The sequence below is a fragment of the Henckelia pumila genome, unplaced genomic scaffold (assembly GCF_033568475.1).
Source record: "Henckelia pumila isolate YLH828 unplaced genomic scaffold, ASM3356847v2 CTG_512:::fragment_1, whole genome shotgun sequence".
In the NCBI taxonomy this organism is placed as follows: domain Eukaryota; kingdom Viridiplantae; phylum Streptophyta; class Magnoliopsida; order Lamiales; family Gesneriaceae; genus Henckelia; species Henckelia pumila.
The window spans coordinates 172614-184515 of record NW_027331851.1 but is presented as its reverse complement, the minus strand read 5'-3'; the positions used below and the strand labels follow the sequence as shown (position 1 = coordinate 184515).

Sequence of the window (11902 nt, the reverse complement as noted above, 5' to 3'; positions counted from 1 at the left end):
CGGAGCTTCCGATCTCACTCATCTGCCATGTGTCAAAATCTCACTGGTTGACTTTGGATAGAGGTGATCGGAACTTCCGATCCTGATCGGAGCTTCCGATCCTGCCACACGTCATGCCTGATGTAATTTGATCGGAGCTTCCGATCGCTCCTTCGGAGCTTCCGACCCTGTTCGGAGCTTTCGAACTCACCTTTGGAGCTTCCGATCTCTTCCCAAGTAATTATGATTAATTCTTTAATCACTGATTTTGGTTACGGGCTATTACACACCCAACCTTAACACGGGGATTCCCTACGCCTCTTATGCCACTTCACCCAACCTTAACACGGGGATCCGTAGGCTCCTGAACATAATTGTCACAATTCACATCAACTTCCCAAAAATATTTCCTTTAAATGCCCTTAATATTAACATAAAATACATGCATGAATCATGAACTTAAATATATCATCTTCCTTAAAATTATGCCCGTAAATATATATTTAATTCATTTTCCATAAAAATCATATTTATATCAAAATATACATATACATCTATTAAATATATGTTTACGGACTGTTTTGTTTGTTACTGGCTAGTTCGAGTTGCTGCCCCTTAACTAAAGCCCTTAAACTCATCTTCGTCCGATAACACTTAGATGACTCATTAACACTTAAAATGGCCCAATATTACTTAGACTAGCTCAATCACACTTAAATTGATTCAATTATACTAAGATTGTCCTAATAGTACTTAGTCCAACCAAATAAATTAAAAAATTTAGGCCCATTAACAAATTTAGCTCAATTATTAAATTAAGCCTCCAATAACTATCTTAAGCCTCATAAGCTTGGCTAAATAAATAAATCGATTCATTCAAGCCCAAATAACACTTTATCCCAAATAAACAACTCAAGCCCAATAAATAAGTTAAACTCAATAAACATTTTAGATCCAATAACTAAATTAAGCCCAATGAATAAACTAAACACTTAGACTCTTAAATAAATTACCCGACCCAAAATAAATAATCCAGACCCAAACCATAACATATGACCCTAATACACTTGACTCGACCCGGACAACCCACTTGGCCGAGCTCTCCCTAAGCTGCCCGCTAGATAAACCACCCTTAAAACCATCCAAGTGTTCACCTAGCCGACACTAGTGCAAGACATCTTAAACCAAGACCCAAAGGGGCCTAACCCAGCCATCAACCAGTGAACAACAACTAAGACCCAGCCATGACAGAAAAATCATTCACAACCAAGTCACAATGCATAAAAACGTGAATGATGCATGAATTAAAACTTGAGTTACCATATCCACATACAAATGCAACAACACAATTTAATCATCAAAACAGTGAATATAATGATCTAAATGGTGTGAGAAAGGAAGGGTATATTATGTCTTTGCGTTTAAAACGCACAAAAAACTTATACGATTGCGGTTGCGCATATCGGGACTCAGGTCAAATCCAATTTTGAAAACTCAAATCCCTAAATTGCTGATTTTTGCCTCTAATATCCTCAACTAGCTTTCGATCTGCGAAAAATCACACAATGGTCAAAAGTCAACTCTGGTCAAACTTTGACCAAAAATTACCGAACTTTATTGCGCTCTCACCGCTTAACGATTTCAAATCTCGACTCGAAATTTGAATATTTGGATCCATCACGTCGAACCGGTCAAAAATGGTTAACTTGTCGGAGGTCACCGGAAATTGGGGAAGACGGCGGCGGCGCGGCGACGATGGCCAAAACTACTCCAAAAATTTTGAAATTTTGCAGTCTTGAAGATCTCAAAGAGACAATTTTAATGGACTAAACCACGACCGGAATGGACAACCGTGGCAGCCGAAATCGGCGATTTACAGAGGCGGCGCCGGCGAGGGAGTTGTGCTCCGATCCATGCGATTTATCCACAAAATTGGCTGACTTGTCAGTGGTTAGTGAGTTTGCTGATGTCTTTCCTAATGAGATTCCAGGATTGCATCCGACTCGAGAGGTAGACTTCAGTATTGAGCTAATGCCAGGTACTCAACCAATTTCTAAAGCTCCTTATCGTATGGCTCCTATTGAATTGAAAGAACTGAAAGAGCGGTTAGAAGATTTTCTTGCCAAAGGGTACATCAGACCGAGCATTTCACCCTGGGGCGCTCCGATTCTGTTTGTACGAAAAAAAGATGGTTCAATGAGGCTTTGCATCGACTATCGGCAACTGAATAAGGCAACGGTAAAGAATCGATATCCTTTGCCTTGTATAGATGATTTGTTTGATCAGTTGCAGGGTTCTTCAATATATTCAAAGATTGATCTATGATCTGGTTATCATCAATTGAGGGTACGAGATAAAGATATCTCTAAGACCGCTTTTAGAACCAGGTATGGACATTATGAGTTTATTGTCATGCCTTTTGGCTTAACGAATGCACCAGCCATGTTTATGGGATTGATGAATCGAGTATTTCAGAGATACTTAGATGAATTTGTCATTATCTTTATTGATGATAGTTTGATTTATTCCAAGAATCTGTGTGATCATGCTGACCACTTGAGAATTGTTTTGAAAACGTTGCGAGAAGAGAAATTATATGCCAAACTGTCAAAATGTGAGTTTAGGTTGCAGAAAGTTGTGTTTCTCGGACATATCATTTCAGGTGATGGTATTTCAGTTGGTCCGAGTAAAGTTGAGGCAGTGATTAGTTGGCCGAGACTGACATCTGTACTAGAAATATGAAGTTTCATGGGATTAGTCGGGTATTACCGTCAATTTATCAGAGATTTCTCTTCTATTGCGAAGACTATTACATAGTTTACACAGAAAAATACACCGTATATCTGGTCTGAAGCTTGTGAAGCCAGTTTCCTTGAACTAAATAAAAGATTGACGAGTGCACCAGTCTTGACAATTCTTTCAGGTACTGGTGATTTTGTTGTATATTGTGATGCTTCTCACAGGGGACTAGGATGTGTTCTTATGCAGCGAGTTCATGTTGTTGCGTATGCCTCAAGACAATTAAAGCCGCATGAAATCAGATATCCAATTCATGATCTTGAATTGGCAGCTATTGTATTTGTATTGAATATTTGACGACACTATCTGTACGGTGAAAAGTTTGAAATCTTTTCTGACCATAAAAGTCTGAAATATCTGTTTACACAGTCTGAATTGAACATGAGGCAACGAAAATGGCTCGATTTATTTAAAGACTTCGATTGCGAAATTAAATATTATCCCGGGAAATCCAATGCAGCTGCTGATGCACTTAGTCGAAACATATGTTCTCTTTCTTTATCTACTATTGGTATCTCTCATTTAGTAGATGACTGTTGTATTTCTGGATTAATATTTGAAACAGATTTTAAATCTATTCGAGTATGTGCTATTCGAGCTGAGCCAGATTTGTTGATTAGAATCAGAGAAGCGCAGAAAAATGATCAAAGTATTCAGAATTCGATTGAGATGGTCAAAGAAGGACACCAATCCGAATATAAGGTCAGTTTTGATGAGGTTCTTTATGTGAATAACCGTATTGTTGTGCCGAATATTTCTGAGTTGAGGCAGGATATTTTGAAAGAAGCTCACTGCAGTCGATACAGTATTTATCCTGGAGGTAGAAAAATGTACAACGACTTGAAGAATCAGTATTGGTGGAAACAAATGAAGTCTGATGTAGCTGAATTTGTAGTTAAATTCTTGAATTGCCAACAGGTGAAGGCTGAAAGAAAGAAACCATGTGGTTTACTACATAGTTTATCCATTCCTGAATGGAAATGAGATCATATTTCCATGGATTTTGTAACGAAGTTACCATGATCATCCCGAGGATGCGATGCTATCTGGGTTATTATTGATCGATTGACGAAATCAGCGTGCTTCATTCCATACAAAATGACGTTTAGACACAAACAAATGGCAGATTTATATGTCAATGAAGTGGTAAGATTGCACGGAGTGCCAAAGTCTATTGTATCTGATAGAGATCCTCGATTCACATCACACTTTTGGCACAGCCTACAACAAGCTCTAGGTACGAAGTTACATTTGAGTACTACTTATCATCCTCAAACTGGCGAAAAATCTGAACGAACTATTCAAACACTTGATGATATGCTTAGAGCTGTGGTGTTAGATTTTAACACTACTTGGCAAGAGTCATTACCACTGGTGGAGTTCTCATACAACAATAGCTATCAAATGAGTATTGACATGACTCCATTTAAAGCATTGTATGGAAAGAAGTGTAGATCACCTCTATACTGGGATGATATGTCTGAAACGCCTGACATTGGACCTGATATGATCAGAGAGATGCCTGAGAAGGTAAAACTGATTCAGAAACGAATGAAGATGGCACAAGATCGACAAACAAAGTATGCCAATATCAGACGAAGACCGTTATGTTTTGAGAAAGGAGACTGGGTATTCTTGAAGATCTCAACTTTCCGAGGCACACTTAGATTTGAAAAGCGAGGAAAGTTATCTCCATGATTTATTGGTCCGTACAAGATTCTTGAGAAGATAGACAGTTTTGCTTATCGACTCTCTCTTCCTCCATCTTTGTCTGGTATCCACGATGTATTCCATGTCTCTATGCTTCGAAAGTATAAGCCTGATTAATCTCATATTGTAAGGCCCATGATTATTTGATTTAATCCGAGATTATTTAATTTTAATCCAAGATTATTTAATTTGAGAATTTTTAGAGTTTAGATTTAAATTCTAATATTCTTAAATTATTTAGGATTGAAATTGAATGAAAATAAGGGTTGAGGACCGAATTGCAAATATTGAAGATTTGAGGGACTAAATTGCAATTTGGCTTGAATATATCTAAATTTGAATTGAATATTCAGCATATTCACGTGTACTTTGCATATCTACTTCAGAAATTCAGAGCAAAACACCGAGACCTCATTTTCTTCTTGGATTTGGATTTTCAAATCTTCACATCTTTTTATCCGGTTATCCGATTTCAATTCCGAACATAGCGCTGCGATCCTCTTGAGACGAGCTTTGATTTGGTGTAAGTATTCTAATGATTCAACATATTTCGAGATTTTGTATGTGAAGAAATCAGATTATGCTCTTGAATTTGTGTTCTTGAGTTTGTATATATTACCGTATCAAAGTCGAATCAAAGAACGGATATCGGTTGTATTTGATATGATTTCTAGCATGTGTGTCGACCTATAGAGCCTCTGATATGCTGGTTTATGTTGTTAATATGCTGATATATGTGGTGTATGATTGTTGGTTCGAAGTCGGTATCGTTTCGGTTATCAATTTTCAATCGTTACGCCGCCGATTCATGAATTTGATCGAGTTTGAATATTAATTGATTGAGCTGTGTTTATATGAGTTCTTTGCTGATATTAGTAGCTTGATATGCTATATTTTTCAGAGGGTATTGAAGTTGATCAAGCTCGAGAATTCAGTCTTCAAATCGGTTAAGACTTGAGCTAGGTTTGAAGTTGTTTGCTTGTGAAGATTGCATGATGATTGAGCTGGGAAGTGGATTAGAGTTTGATATATGTGTTCTTATTGTGTGTTTCAGATTTGAAGCTTTCAGAACTGAGACAAAACAAGAAGGTATAAGACAACATCGAGAGTCGGGAATTTAAGACTCAAGAATGACGCTTCTTGAGTTATTCCGCAAAAACCACATACTTTTTTATTGTTGTGTTTATCTTATTGATGTTTTTGATCTATTTTAGGTAGTGGATCTTTATTTGATATGATACGATATAAGATATGAATTGATTCTTATGCCAAGGTCAGATGGACCATATTTTCGAGTCTGATGAGACGACGATAGATGGATATACATGTCAAGATCGTATACGAATCTTGATGGCAAAGAGTGTGATAGAAATCAATTCTTTATATATGCGTTTACTCTATTCTTGAGTTGAAATGTTTAGAGTCAATATGAATTTATTTAACGCATGTATATGTTTATTATACTGAGAATTGTATTCTCACCGGAAGTTTCCGGCTGTTGTCTTGTTTTGTATGTGTGCATGACAACAGATGGGGCTGGATCTGGCCAAAGTCGAAGCGCTCATGAGAGAAGATTAGAGGTGGATTCGGGTTGTTTATAATTGAAACGATGTTTATAAATCCTAGCTAGCATGTTAGAAAACACTTAAGTTGATGTTCTTGAGAAGTTGATGAACACTTGTATAGTTTTATGTGTTTGTTGGATGTCAAGTTGTTGGTTTGATGTATCAACTTGGTATAAATATGTGTAGATCTTGTTTGTTGTATTTATACATGTTTTAATCTTGTACAACATGGATTGAAATGAGTTGGACTGATCAAATATTGCTGTTGAAAAACAGAGTAGGAAGCTGATGTTGCATGTTTTTTGCTCGCAAGCGCACGATGTCAAGTTATAATATAGGAATTAAGTCCAAGTCGATCCCACGGAGAATGAATAAATGATATTATATCAAATATTTGCAACTAATAAAATCCTAATCCTATGTAGAGCTACGAAAATGGTTTGATTTTTATAAAACTAAAATTTGCAAGAAACAAAACTAAATAACCACGAGTTCACGAGAGAAAAATTCAATAAGCGAAGAATGCTAGAGGTTCGACTTCACTTGACTGTTCACCACAATTTATTTCTAATTATTGTTCAATTATCAATTCTTCTAGTTTATTAGCCAAGAATCTCTATTATTTTCTACTACCTCTCTCGAGTGTCAAGCAGAAATTCGTATTCAATAACAAACTCAATATCTCTATCAAAGTTCAATTATTAAATCTGGTAAAAAGCACAAGAATTCTTCTAATGACTTCTATGGAGTTATATGCCTCTCGAATAGTATAAACACCATAGATGTATTTTTCTATGTCGTATTCAAAATCTCCTCTCTCGAGTGATAGATTCAAAACAAAATATCATTCAATCTATGGCCAGTAAATTGAAAGCATTAAAATCAGGAAAACACAAATAAACTGTGCGAAGAAATTTAAATATATAAATCAAAATATGTCAGTCATGGTTTTTAGTCAAGATCCGTCTACCTCTAGACTAAGAAATTAGTTCATAACAAATTCAAAGACCAAACAAAACTTGTTCTTCAAATAATCCATCAAACTAGAAAAATAGAGTTTAAAGGAAAACTAGAACGAAGTAAAATTAAGCTTTTCCGTCGCCGGTTGCCGCTGTCTTCTGTCTTCGTATCAACTTCTCGAGCTCTTGTGCACTTCAAAACTCTCAATAGCCGTTTCTATGCTCTGAAAACTCTCTAAACCCTCGTATCCTCCAGAATAAGTCATAAAATCCCTTTTAAAACTCGATTAAAGACTTTCCATATTTTTTGAGACTGCGCAGCGTTGGAGCGCTAATAATTCGGCGCTGGGGCGCTCAAGTTTCGTATTTTATTTTTCAATGATGGACGTCTAGCACTGGAGCGCTCAAAAGACAGCACTGGGGCGCTTGGGACATGAATATACGGGCGCTGGAGCGCTGGAAAACTAGAGCTGGGGCGCTACTTATTCTTCCATTTCACCATCTGCGCATCATGTTTGTAAAAATCATAACTTAAGTTCTAGCCGTCGGATTGAGCTGAAATTTTGACAGCAACTTTAAAACATCCTAAACTTCAATTTGAACTGTGAAGATCGGATTTAGGTGTCTGTAACATTCCCAGTAATTTTCTGAAGTTTGTTGTCCCGTAATTCGGCTTTCCGCTTCTTCTTGATATTTTTCTTCAAATCCTTGCAACTCACAAAAACAACAACAAATACGCATAATATTCACTCGATACATCACAAAATCCAAGTCAAATCATATATAAATTAAGTGCATATCAAATCCCCCAAACTTAGACTTTTGCTAGTCCCGAGCAAAACAGTAATGAGCAATATAGTCGACCTCCGAATTTATTCATTCCAAGATTCAATACACATGTCGGCTAATTTTCTCAAGAGTTCTCGTGTGTGTGTGTGATTTTCCAATCTCATCTACCCACCTAAATTTCGGTAAAATCATGCAATCCGTAAGCTTCATAAAATCATTAACTCCGCCTCAAGTTTCAAAATACTCTCAACCAAGTTCAACTTTTACTCACACAGATCAACAGGACTTTTTCGGTTAACATTAGACTCAAGTATAATCAGCAGGAGATAAGCATCCATATATATATCAATGTAAACAAGGACTCATGATGCAAAGTAAAGGGAATTAAATATTTTCAATTTGTGCAGGATTATGAGTAGCTAAATTTTTTTTATTTGCATTGCCAGACATTAGTCTTGGCTTTCTTCTACTCCATACATCTCCATCTTTATGCCTTGTATTTGGACTAGAATTTCAATCCTTTTTTTTTTCTTTTCAAGGCCTCCCCTCACCTTACTTTCTCCGCCATTACTTTTTCTTTGAACTTTTTAGCTACTCAATTTGTTGTGGATTTTTCATGAATATAGAATGGCTAAAAAAAACTCAATAGATTCGAAAAAAAACACCTAAATCACTTCTGTGATCTTAAAAATCTACCTCAGTTTCAAATAAAAATCACAAGAGTTAAGAATCAAATCCTGTAATCCATATCACAAATCCACATAATTTTTTTTAATTGCTAGGAGTATCGAAAATCATGGCATTCGTGCATAAATGTGAGAACTCAAGATTAAATATAGCTAACATAAACTTTTTCAGCACACAAAATTTATTTTCATTATAGGCCAACACAATTACAACATCATGCCTTCAACTCCAACTAACTCATAAAAAATTTCAAATTTTCACAATTTTTAAACACCCCCCCAAACTTAAATTGTGCATTGTCCTCAATGTACAGTATTCATTAAAAACAAGGGACATATACCTTAGGCACCAAGCGTCAGTACTCAGCACCATCTTAATCACTCAAAACTCTTCATCAGGGGTGGCTCCTAAACTCTTTCAGCTCCATACTTTTTAACCTACACAATTCAAAATCATTATTAACGTCTAGTTTCCTCATAATAAAAATAAAAACAAAAACAACTAAAATAAAAGAAATAATAAAGCAAATAAAAAAAAATTTCTTGGGTTGCCTCCCAAGAAGCGCTTAGTTTATAGTCTATAGCCCGACTATATTCTGATTCTAGCCCGGTTCCACTTTGTTGGAGGTCTTTTCCTTTTCTTTCACCCTCCAAACATATTCAACAATCTTCTTGATCTTTGCTTTCTTTCTCTTCTTCTTCTTTGCTACCTTCGGATCATTCTCTCTTGGCAATTCTACAGCACTAACAACTTTGCAGCAACATTCCATCTTCTTTGATTGCTTAATCATGAACACTTTTTCCATGGATGAATTTTTAACCTCCTTTATAAACATTAAAGATCACCTTCTCACCATCAACTCCCATCGTCAACTCACCTTTCTTCACATCAATCTTGGCTTCAGCAGTAGCCAAGAACGGTCTCCCCAAAATCAATGGCATATTTGCATCCTCCTCCATATCTAGCACAACAAAATCCGCAGGAAAAATAAATTTATCTACTTTTACCAGTACATCCTCAATGATTCCAAACGGATATATGATAGATCTGTCAGCTAGCTGCAATGCGATTGTCGTGGGTTTCACCTCTCCAAGTTCCAAACTCCTGAAAACAGACAAAGGCATTAAGTTAATGCTAGCTCCTAAATCACAAAGTGCTTTATTAAAATTAGAAGAACCAATAATGCAAGGAATCGTAAAACTCCCTAGATCTTTTAATTTTTGTGGTAGCTTCTTTTTGCAGGATAGCACTGCACTCTTCAGTCAGGTTGACAGTCTCGAACTCCTCCACCTTCTGCTTCTTAGACATCACCTCCTTCAAGAATTTTGCATAATGCGGCATCTGCTCCAAAACATCAACGAATGGAATATTAATATGAATTTTCTTGAAGATGTCAAAAAACTTAGAAAACTTCTCATCCAACGCTTTCTTCTTGAACCGCTGAGGATATGGCAAAACAGCTTTTGGTACAGGCGGTTTCTTAGGCACAACTGCAGAATTGATGGAATTTTTGCTAACAGATTTTTCAGACTCCACCACAATATCTTCAGCCTCTTCATCATCTACTTCCTTTGGGTCATCAACCCCAAGTTCTTTACCACTCTAAGGGTGATATCCTTGCACTGCTCCCTTGGATTAACCTCAGTATTGCTAGGAAACACACCTCTCTGCTGGTTATTCAATGCATTCGCCAGTTGACCAATTTGTGTTTCAAGATTTTTCATAGAAGCGCTCACATTGGTCAAGTGTGTCTCCATACTATAAAGCCTATTTTCATTCCTCTTAAATCTTGTGGATGATTCTGCAATAAAATTACTCACCAAATCTTCCAACGATGCCTTACCTTCACCATTCTGAGTATTGAACTCCGGTGGAGGATTCAACACATTCTTATTGTTTGCATAGGAAAAATTCTCATGATTACGCAAACTAGGATGATACTGATTGGGTACAGGATTACCTCGATAATTGTTGTAATTCCTGTTGTTCACATAATGAGCTTGCTCCACACTCTCAAATCCATCAGCAGAATTTATGGCAGTCGCCAGCGATGCTGTCTCATTAGAACTTTGATTTCCTTTGGTCAGTGCAGCCAACTGTGTAGAAATAGTAGCCATTTGAGCAGTCAAAGCAGTGAATGCGTCAACCTCGTGAATTCCAGCAGGCTTCCTTATTGCAGATCTCTCACTCGGCAACTGATAACTGTTAACAGTCATTTGCTCAAGCATCTCATAAGCCTGTTCAGGAAATTTAGAAAATATTGAACCTCCAGCTGCAGCATCCACAGAAATACGAGTTGGCCCATTCAAACCATTGTAGAATAATTCGATCTGTTCCCAGTCCGAAAAATTATGGTTTGGACACTTTCTAAGCAACTCCTTGTACCGCTCCCAGGCTTCATACAACTGCTCAAATCTTGCTGTTTGAATGTAGTAATCCCTATTTTCAACTGAGCCGACTTAGATGGCGGGAAATACTTAGCCAGAAATTTGGAAGTCATATCATCCCATGTAGTGATACTCCCAAGAGGTAGTGATTGCAACCAACTACGAGCATTGTCCCTAAGAGAGAACGGGAACAATCGTAGTTTGATGGTGTCCTCAGTAACACCATGAATCTTCACTGTGTCAGCAATCTCCAGAAAAGTACGCAGGTGAAAATTTGGATCTTCAGTAGCTGCACCCTGAACTGATTTTGCTACACCATATTAATAAGAGCTGGCTTCAACTCAAAAGTATTCGCCATGATGTTCTGCCGAGCTATCCCAGAATAATGAGTATTGATCACCGGTCGAAAGTGATCTCTGATCGGCACCGGAGCATTATTGACAGCTCTTTCCCTTTCTTCAGCCATTTGTTGCAACTCTTCTCTTCTAACTTTTCGCAAAGCTTTAGCAGTTTTTTCGATTTCCGGATCAAAGAGCAGTGAGTCGTAACTTTGGCTTTTTCGCATAAACTGCATAGACAGGAAAGATTTAAAATTAGAACCAACAAAATAAAATAAAATGCTCTAAATCAAAATTAAGACCAATTAGCACAATTTAATATAAATCAAATAAAATTCATTCCCCGGCAATGGCGCCAAAAACTTGTTGCGTGTTTTTTGCTCGCAAGCGCACGATGTCAAGTTATAATATAGGAATTAAGTCCAAGTCGATCCCACGGAGAATGAATAAATGATATTATATCAAATATTTGCAACTAATAAAATCCTTATCCTATGTAGATCTACGAAAATGGTTTGATTTTATAAAAATAAAATTTGCAAAGAAACAAAACTAAATAACCACGAGTTCACGAGAGAAAATTCAATAAGCGAAGAATGCTAGAGTTCGACTTCACTTGACTGTTCACCACAATTTATTTCTAATGATTGTTCAATTATCAATTCTTCTAGTTTATTAGACAAGAATCT

The 11902-nt window shown here is 36.8% G+C and overlaps 1 non-coding gene across 1 annotated transcript; it reads left to right on the top strand.

Moving 5' to 3' along the window:
* Positions 1-10834: 10834 nt before the first annotated feature.
* Positions 10835-10939, top strand: LOC140872940 (small nucleolar RNA R71). Its single transcript, XR_012147942.1, has one exon. It is a non-coding gene; the product is annotated as a small nucleolar RNA R71 (small nucleolar RNA).
* The last annotated feature ends 963 nt before the right edge of the window (positions 10940-11902 follow it).